Raw genomic sequence first — 10536 nt, 5'->3', positions numbered from 1 at the left:
TTGCTAAGCTTCCTTGACACACCATCCATGCAATTAGATGATGATATCGAATTCCGTTTGAAAGATAGACGCAGAAGCATTCAAGTCTCAAGAAACACAAGGGTAAGCTATGTCAAACCCATTACATGTCCATATGGGAACAAATATCTTATGACCCATTACATCTACAGTCTTCCTTCTTACGTTGTTTGTTAAGCTATCCTTGACACACCATCCATGCAATTTAGAGGATGATATCGAATTCCGTTTGAAAGATAGACGCCGAAGCATCCAAGTGTCAAGAAATACAAGGGTAAGCTTTGTCAAACCCATTACATGTCCATACGGGAGCAAATATCTCATGACCCATTACATCTACAATCTTCCTTCTAACGTTGTTTGTTAAGCTATCCTTGACACACCACCCATGCAATTTAGATGACGATATCAAATTCTGTTTGAAAGATAGACGCAGAAGCATCCAAGTGTCAAGAAATACAAGGGTAAGCTTTGTCAAACCCATTACATGTCCATACGGGAGCAAATATCTCATGACCCATTACATCTACAATCTTCCTTCTAACGTTGTTTGTTAAGCTATCCTTGACACACCACCCATGCAATTTGGATGACGATATCAAATTCCGTTTGAAAGATAGACGCAGAAGCATCCAAGTGTCAAGAAATACAAGGGTAAGCTTTGTCAAACCCATTACATGTCCATACGGGAGCAAATATCTCATGACCCATTACATCTACAATCTTCCTTCTAACGTTGTTTGTTAAGCTATCCTTGACACACCATCCATGCAATTTAGATGATGATATCGAATTCCGTTTGAAAGATAGACGCAGAAGCATCCAAGTTTCAAGAAATACAAGGGTAAGCTTTGTCAAACCCATTACATGTCCATAAGGGAGCAAATATCTCATGACCCATTACATCTACAGTCTTCCTTCTTACGTTGTTTGTTAAGCTATCCTTGACACACCACCCATGCAATTTAGATGACGATAACTTATTCCGTTTGAAAGGTAGACGCAGAAGCATTCAAGTCTCAAGAAATACAAGGGTAAGCTATGTCAAACCCATTACATGTCCATATGGGAGCAAATATCTCATGACCCATTACATCTACAGTTTTCTTTCTTACGTTGTTTGTTAAGCTATCCTTGACACACCATCCATGCAATTTGGATGATGATATCGAATTCCGTTTGAAAGATAGACGCAGAAGCATTCAAGTCTCAAGAAATACAAGGGTAAGCTATGTCAAACCCATTACATGTCCATATGGGAGCAAATATCTCATGACCCATTACATCTACAGTCTTCCTTCTTACGTTGTTTGTTAAGCTATCCTTGACACAACATCCATGCAATTTAGATGATGATATCGAATTCCGTTTGAAGATAGACGCCGAAGCATCCAAGTGTCAAGAAATACAAGGGTAAGCTTTGTCAAACCCATTACATGTCCATAAGGGAGCAAATATCTCATGACCCATTACATCTACAATCTTCCTTCTTACGTTGTTTGTTAAGCTATCCTTGACACACCATCCATGCAATTTAGATGATGATATCGAATTTCGTTTGAAAGATAGACGCAGAAGCATTCAAGTCTCAAGAAATACAAGGGTAAGCTATGTCAAACCCATTACATGTCCATATGGGAGCAAATATCTCATGACCCATTACATCTACAGTCTTCCTTCTTACGTTGTTTGTTAAGCTATCCTTGACACAACTTCCATGCAATTTAGATGATGATATCGAATTCCGTTTGAAAGATAGACGCAGAAGCATTCAAGTCTCAAGAAATACAAGGGTAAGCTTTGTCAAACCCATTACATGTCCATAAGGGAGCAAATATCTCATGACCAACTACATCTACAGTCTTCCTTCTTACGTTGTTTGTTAAGCTATCCTTGACACACCATCCATGCAATTCAGATGATGATATCGAATTCCGTTTGAAAGATAGACGCAGAAGCATCCAAGTTTCAAGAAATACAAGGGTAAGCTATGTCAAACCCATTACATGTCCATATGGGAGCAAATATCTCATGACCCATTACATCTACAGTCTTCCTTCTTACGTTGTTTGTTAAGCTATCCTTGACACAACATCCATGCAATTTAGATGATGATATCGAATTCCGTTTGAAAGATAGACGCAGAAGCATTCAAGTCTCAAGAAATACAAGGGTAAGCTTTGTCAAACCCATTACATGTCCATAAGGGAGCAAATATCTCATGACCAACTACATCTACAGTCTTCCTTCTTACGTTGTTTGTTAAGCTATCCTTGACACACCATCCATGCAATTCAGATGATGATATCGAATTCCGTTTGAAAGATAGACGCAGAAGCATCCAAGTTTCAAGAAATACAAGGGAAATTTTGTCAAACCCATTACATGTCCATATGGGAGCAAATATCTCATGACCCATTACATCTACAGTCTTCCTTCTTACGTTGTTTGTTAAGCTATCCTTGACACACCACCCATGCAATTTAGATGACGATATCAAATTCCGTTTGAAAGGTAGACGCAGAAGCATTCAAGTCTCAAGAAATACAAGGGTAAGCTATGTCAAACCCATTACATGTCCATATGGGAGCAAATATCTCATGACCCATTACATCTACAGTTTTCTTTCTTACGGTGTTTGCTAAGCTATCCTTGACACACCATCCATGCAATTTAGATGATGATATCGAATTCCGTTTGAAAGATAGACGCAGAAGCATTCAAGTCTCAAGAAACACAAGGGTAAGCTATGTCAAACCCATTACATGTCCATACGGGAGCAAATATCTCATGACCCATTACATCTTCAATCTTCCTTCTAACGTTGTTTGTTAAGCTATCCTTGACACACCATCCATGCAATTTAGATGATGATATCGAATTTCGTTTGAAAGATAGACGCAGAAGCATTCAAGTCTCAAGAAATACAAGGGTAAGCTATGTCAAACCCATTACATGTCCATATGGGAGCAAATATCTCATGACCCATTACATCTACAGTCTTCCTTCTTACGTTGTTTGTTAAGCTATCCTTGACACAACATCCATGCAATTTAGATGATTATATCGAAATCCGTTTGAAAGATAGACGCAGAAGCATCCAAGTGTCAAGAAATACAAGGGTAAGCTATGACAAACCCATTACATGTCCATATGGGAACAAATATCTCATGACCCATTACATCTACAGTCTTCCTTCTGACTTTGTTTGTTAAGCTATCCTTGACACACCATCCATGCAATTTAGACGATGATATCGAATTCCGTTTGAAAGATAGACGCAGAAGCATCCAAGTGTCAAGAAATACAAGGGTAAGCTTTGTCAAACCCATTACATGTCCGTCCATAAGGGAGCAAATATCTCATGACCCATTACATCTACAGTCTTCCTTCTTACGTTGTTTGTTAAGCTATCCTTGACACACCATCCATGCAATTTAGATGATGATATCGAATTCCGTTTGAGAGATAGACGCAGAACCACCCAAGTCTCAAGAAATACAAGGGTAAGCTATGACAAACCCATTACATGTCCATATGGGAACAAATATCTCATGACCCATTACATCTACAGTCTTCCTTCTTACGTTGTTTGTTAAGCTATCCTTGACACACCATCCATGCAATTTAGATGATGATATCGAATTCCGTTTGAAAGATAGACGCAGAAGCATCCAAGTGTCAAGAAATACAAGGGTAAGCTTTGTCAAACCCATTACATGTCCATAAGGGGGCAAATATCTCATGACCCATTACATCTACAGTCTTCCTTCTTACGTTGTTTGTTAAGCTACCCTTGACACACCATCCATGCAATTTAGATGATGATATCGAATTCCGTTTGATAGATAGACGCAGAAGCATTCAAGTCTCCAGAAATACAAGGGTAAGCTATGTCAAACACATTACATGTCCATGTGGGAGCAAATATCTCATAACCCATTACATCTACAGTCTTCCTTCTTACGTTGTTTGCTTAGCTATCCTTGACACACCATCCTTGCAATTTAGATGATGATATCGAATTCCGTTTGAAAGATAGACGCAGAAGCATCAAAGTCTCAAGAAATACAAGGGTAAGCTATGACAAACCCATTACATGTCCATATGGGAGCAAATATCTCATGACCCATTACATCTACAGTTTTCTTTCTTACGTTGTTTGTTAAGCTATCCTTGGCACACCATCCATGCAATTTAGATGATGATATCGAATTCCGTTTGAAAGATAGACGCAGAAGCATTCAAGTCTCAAGAAACACAAGGGTAAGCTATGTCAAACCCATTACATGTCCATATGGGAACAAATATCTCATGACCCATTACATCTACAGTCTTCCTTCTTACGTTGTTTGTTAAGCTATCCTTGACACACCATCCATGCAATTTAGATGATGATATCGAATTCCGTTTGAAGATAGACGCCGAAGCATCCAAGTGTCAAGAAATACAAGGGTAAGCTTTGTCAAACCCATTACATGTCCATAAGGGAGCAAATATCTCATGACCCATTACATCTACAGTCTTCCTTCTTACGTTGTTTGTTAAGCTATCCTTGACACACCATCCATGCAATTTAGATGATGATATCGAATTCCGTTTGAAAGATAGACGCAGAAGCATCCAAGTGTCAAGAAATACAAGGGTAAGCTTTGTCAAACCCATTACATGTCCATATGGGAGCAAATATCTCATGACCCATTACATCTACAATCTTCCTTCTTACGTTGTTTGTTAAGCTATCCTTGACACACCATCCATGCAATTTAGATGATGATATCGAATTTCGTTTGAAAGATAGACGCAGAAGCATTCAAGTCTCAAGAAATACAAGGGTAAGCTATGTCAAACCCATTACATGTCCATATGGGAGCAAATATCTCATGACCCATTACATCTACAGTCTTCCTTCTTACGTTGTTTGTTAAGCTATCCTTGACACAACATCCATGCAATTTAGATGATGATATCGAATTCCGTTTGAAAGATAGACGCAGAAGCATTCAAGTCTCAAGAAATACAAGGGTAAGCTTTGTCAAACCCATTACATGTCCATAAGGGAGCAAATATCTCATGACCAACTACATATACAGTCTTCCTTCTTACGTTGTTTGTTAAGCTATCCTTGACACACCATCCATGCAATTCAGATGATGATATCGAATTCCGTTTGAAAGATAGACGCAGAAGCATCCAAGTTTCAAGAAATACAAGGGAAATTTTGTCAAACCCATTACATGTCCATATGGGAGCAAATATCTCATGACCCATTACATCTACAGTCTTCCTTCTTACGTTGTTTGTTAAGCTATCCTTGACACACCACCCATGCAATTTAGATGACGATATCAAATTCCGTTTGAAAGGTAGACGCAGAAGCATTCAAGTCTCAAGAAATACAAGGGTAAGCTATGTCAAACCCATTACATGTCCATATGGGAGCAAATATCTCATGACCCATTACATCTACAGTTTTCTTTCTTACGGTGTTTGCTAAGCTATCCTTGACACACCATCCATGCAATTTAGATGATGATATCGAATTCCGTTTGAAAGATAGACGCAGAAGCATTCAAGTCTCAAGAAACACAAGGGTAAGCTATGTCAAACCCATTACATGTCCATATGGGAACAAATATCTTATGACCCATTACATCTACAGTCTTCCTTCTTACGTTGATTGTTAAGCTATCCTTGACACACCATCCATGCAATTTAGAGGATGATATCGAATTCCGTTTGAAAGATAGACGCCGAAGCATCCAAGTGTCAAGAAATACAAGGGTAAGCTTTGTCAAACCCATTACATGTCCATACGGGAGCAAATATCTCATGACCCATTACATCTACAATCTTCCTTCTAACGTTGTTTGTTAAGCTATCCTTGACACACCACCCATGCAATTTAGATGACGATATCAAATTCTGTTTGAAAGATAGACGCAGAAGCATCCAAGTGTCAAGAAATACAAGGGTAAGCTTTGTCAAACCCATTACATGTCCATACGGGAGCAAATATCTCATGACCCATTACATCTACAATCTTCCTTCTAACGTTGTTTGTTAAGCTATCCTTGACACACCACCCATGCAATTTAGATGACGATATCAAATTCCGTTTGAAAGATAGACGCAGAAGCATCCAAGTGTCAAGAAATACAAGGGTAAGCTTTGTCAAACCCATTACATGTCCATACGGGAGCAAATATCTCATGACCCATTACATCTACAATCTTCCTTCTAACGTTGTTTGTTAAGCTATCCTTGACACACCATCCATGCAATTTAGATGATGATATCGAATTCCGTTTGAAAGATAGACGCAGAAGCATCCAAGTTTCAAGAAATACAAGGGTAAGCTTTGTCAAACCCATTACATGTCCATAAGGGAGCAAATATCTCATGACCCATTACATCTACAGTCTTCCTTCTTACGTTGTTTGTTAAGCTATCCTTGACACACCACCCATGCAATTTAGATGACGATAACTTATTCCGTTTGAAAGGTAGACGCAGAAGCATTCAAGTCTCAAGAAATACAAGGGTAAGCTATGTCAAACCCATTACATGTCCATATGGGAGCAAATATCTCATGACCCATTACATCTACAGTTTTCTTTCTTACGTTGTTTGTTAAGCTATCCTTGACACACCATCCATGCAATTTGGATGATGATATCGAATTCCGTTTGAAAGATAGACGCAGAAGCATTCAAGTCTCAAGAAACACAAGGGTAAGCTATGTCAAACCCATTACATGTACATATGGGAACAAATATCTCATGACCCATTACATCTACAGTCTTCCTTCTTACGTTGTTTGTTAAGCTATCCTTGACACACCATCCATGCAATTAAGATGATGATATCGAATTCCGTTTGAAGATAGACGCCGAAGCATCCAAGTGTCAAGAAATACAAGGGTAAGCTTTGTCAAACCCATTACATGTCCATAAGGGAGCAAATATCTCATGACCCATTACATCTACAGTCTTCCTTCTTACGTTGTTTGTTAAGCTATTCTTGACACACCATCCATGCAATTTAGATGATGATATCGAATTCCGTTTGAAAGATAGACGCAGAAGCATCCAAGTGTCAAGAAATACAAGGGTAAGCTTTGTCAAACCCATTACATCTCCATACGGGAGCAAATATCTCTTGACCCATTACATCTACAATCTTCCTTCTTACGTTGTTTGTTAAGCTATCCTTGACACACCACCCATGCAATTTAGATGACGATATCAAATTCCGTTTGAAAGATAGACGCAGAAGCATCCAAGTGTCAAGAAATACAAGGGTAAGCTTGGTCAAACCCATTACATGTCCATATGGGAGCAAATATCTCATGACCCATTACATCTACAATCTTCCTTCTTACGTTGTTTGTTAAGCTATCCTTGACACACCATCCATGCAATTTAGATGATGATATCGAATTTCGTTTGAAAGATAGACGCAGAAGCATTCAAGTCTCAAGAAATACAAGGGTAAGCTATGTCAAACCCATTACATGTCCATATGGGAGCAAATATCTCATGACCCATTACATCTACAGTCTTCCTTCTTACGTTGTTTGTTAAGCTATCCTTGACACAACATCCATGCAATTTAGATGATGATATCGAATTCCGTTTGAAAGATAGACGCAGAAGCATTCAAGTCTCAAGAAATACAAGGGTAAGCTATGTCAAACCCATTACATGTCCATATGAGAGCAAATATCTCATGACACATTACATCTACAGTTTTCCTTCTTACGTTGTTTGTTAAGCTATCCTTGACACACCATCCATGCAATTTAGATGATGATATCGAATTCCGTTTGAAAGATAGACGCAGAAGCATCCAAGTGTCAAGAAATACAAGGGTAAGCTTTGTCAAACCCATTACATGTCCATAAGGGAGCAAATATCTCATGACCAATTACATCTACAGTCTTCCTTCTTACGCTGTTTGTTAAGCTATCCTTGACACACCATCCATGCAACTTAGATGATGATATCGAATTCCGTTTGAAAGATAGACGCAGAAGCATCCAAGTCTTAAGAAATACAAGGGAAGTTTTGTCCAACCCATTACATGTCCATATGGGAGCAAGTATCTCATGACCCATTACATCTACAGTCTTCCTTCTTACGTTGTTTGTTAAGCTATCCTTGACACACCACCCATGCAATTTAGATGACGATATCAAATTCCGTTTGAAAGGTAGACGCAGAAGCATTCAAGTCTCAAGAAATACAAGGGTAAGCTATGTCAAACCCATTACATGTCCATATGGGAGCAAATATCTCATGACCCATTACATCTACAGTTTTCTTTCTTACGGTGTTTGTTAAGCTATCCTTGACACACCATCCATGCAATTTAGATGATGATATCGAATTCCGTTTGAAAGATAGACGCAGAAGCATTCAAGACTCAAGAAATACAAGGGTAAGCTATGTCAAACCCATTACATGTCCATATGGGAGCAAATATCTCATGACCCATTACATCTACAGTCTTCCTTCTTACGTTGTTTGTTAAGCTATCCTTGACACACCATCCATGCAATTTAGATGATGATATCGAATTCCGTTTGAAAGATAGACGCAGAAGCATCCAAGTGTCAAGAAATACAAGGGTAAGCTTTGTCAAACCCATTACATGTCCATAAGGGAGCAAATATCTCATGACCAATTACATCTACAGTCTTCCTTCTTACGTTGTTTGTTAAGCTATCCTTGACACACCATCCATGCAATTTAGATGATGATATCGAATTCCGTTTGAAAGATAGACGCAGAAGCATCAAAGTCTTAAGAAATACAAGGGAAGTTTTGTCAAACCCATTACATGTCCATATGGGAGCAAATATCTCATGATCCATTACATCTACAGTCTTCCTTCTTACGTTGTTTGTTAAGCTATCCTTGACACATCACCCATGCAATTTAGATGACGATATCAAATTCCGTTTGAAAGGTAGACGCAGAAGCATTCAAGTCTCAAGAAATACAAGGGTAAGCTATGTCAAACCCATTACATGTCCATATGGGAGCAAATATCTCATGACCCATTACCTCTACAGTTTTCTTTCTTACGGTGTTTGTTAAGCTATCCTTGACACACCATCCATGCAATTTAGATGATGATATCGAATTCCGTTTGAAGATAGACGCAGAAGCATCCAAGTGTCAAGAAATACAAGGGTAAGCTATGACAAACCCATTACATGTCCATATGGGAACAAATATCTCATGACCCATTACATCTACAGTCTTCCTTCTGACGTTGTTTGTTAAGCTATCCTTGACACACCATCCATGCAATTTAGACGATGATATCGAATTCCGTTTGAAAGATAGACGCAGAAGCATCCAAGTGTCAAGAAATACAAGGGTAAGCTTTGTCAAACCCATTACATGTCCATACGGGAGCAAATATCTCTTGACCCATTACATCTACAATCTTCCTTCTTACGTTGTTTGTTAAGCTATCCTTGACACACCACCCATGCAATTTAGATGACGATATCAAATTCCGTTTGAAAGATAGACGCAGAAGCATCCAAGTGTCAAGAAATACAAGGGTAAGCTTTGTCAAACCCATTACATGTCCATATGGGAGCAAATATCTCATGACCCATTACATCTACAATCTTCCTTCTTACGTTGTTTGTTAAGCTATCCTTGACACACCATCCATGCAATTTAGATGATGATATCGAATTTCGTTTGAAAGATAGACACAGAAGCATTCAAGTCTCAAGAAATACAAGGGTAAGCTATGTCAAACCCATTACATGTCCATATGGGAGCAAATATCTCATGACCCATTACATCTACAGTCTTCCTTCTTACGTTGTTTGTTAAGCTATCCTTGACACAACATCCATGCAATTTAGATGATGATATCGAATTCCGTTTGAAAGATAGACGCAGAAGCATTCAAGTCTCAAGAAATACAAGGGTAAGCTATGTCAAACCCATTACATGTCCATATGGGAGCAAATATCTCATGACCCATTACATCTACAGTCTTCCTTCTTACGTTGTTTGTTAAGCTATCCTTGACACACCATCCATGCAATTTAGATGATGATATCGAATTCCGTTTGAAAGATAGACGCAGAAGCATCAAAGTCTTAAGAAATACAAGGGAAGTTTTGTCAAACCCATTACATGTCCATATGGGAGCAAATATCTCATGACCCATTACATCTACAGTCTTCCTTCTTACGTTGTTTGTTAAGCTATCCTTGACACACCACCCATGCGATTTAGATGACGATATCAAATTCCGTTTGAAAGGTAGACGCAGAAGCATTCAAGTCTCAAGAAATGCAAGGGTAAGCTATGTCAAACCCATTACATGTCCATATGGGAGCAAATATCTCATGACCCATTACATCTACAGTTTTCTTTCTTACGGTGTTTGTTAAGCTATCCTTGACACACCATCCATGCAATTTAGATGATGATATCGAATTCCGTTTGAAAGATAGACGCAGAAGCATTCAAGTCTCAA

This window comes from Musca autumnalis, unplaced genomic scaffold, assembly GCF_047663935.1.
Source record: "Musca autumnalis isolate F117 unplaced genomic scaffold, ASM4766393v1 scaffold_3, whole genome shotgun sequence".
Classification (NCBI taxonomy): Eukaryota; Metazoa; Arthropoda; class Insecta; order Diptera; family Muscidae; genus Musca; species Musca autumnalis.
The sequence above is the reverse complement of the archived record's forward strand: the minus strand, read 5'-3'. Positions refer to the sequence as shown.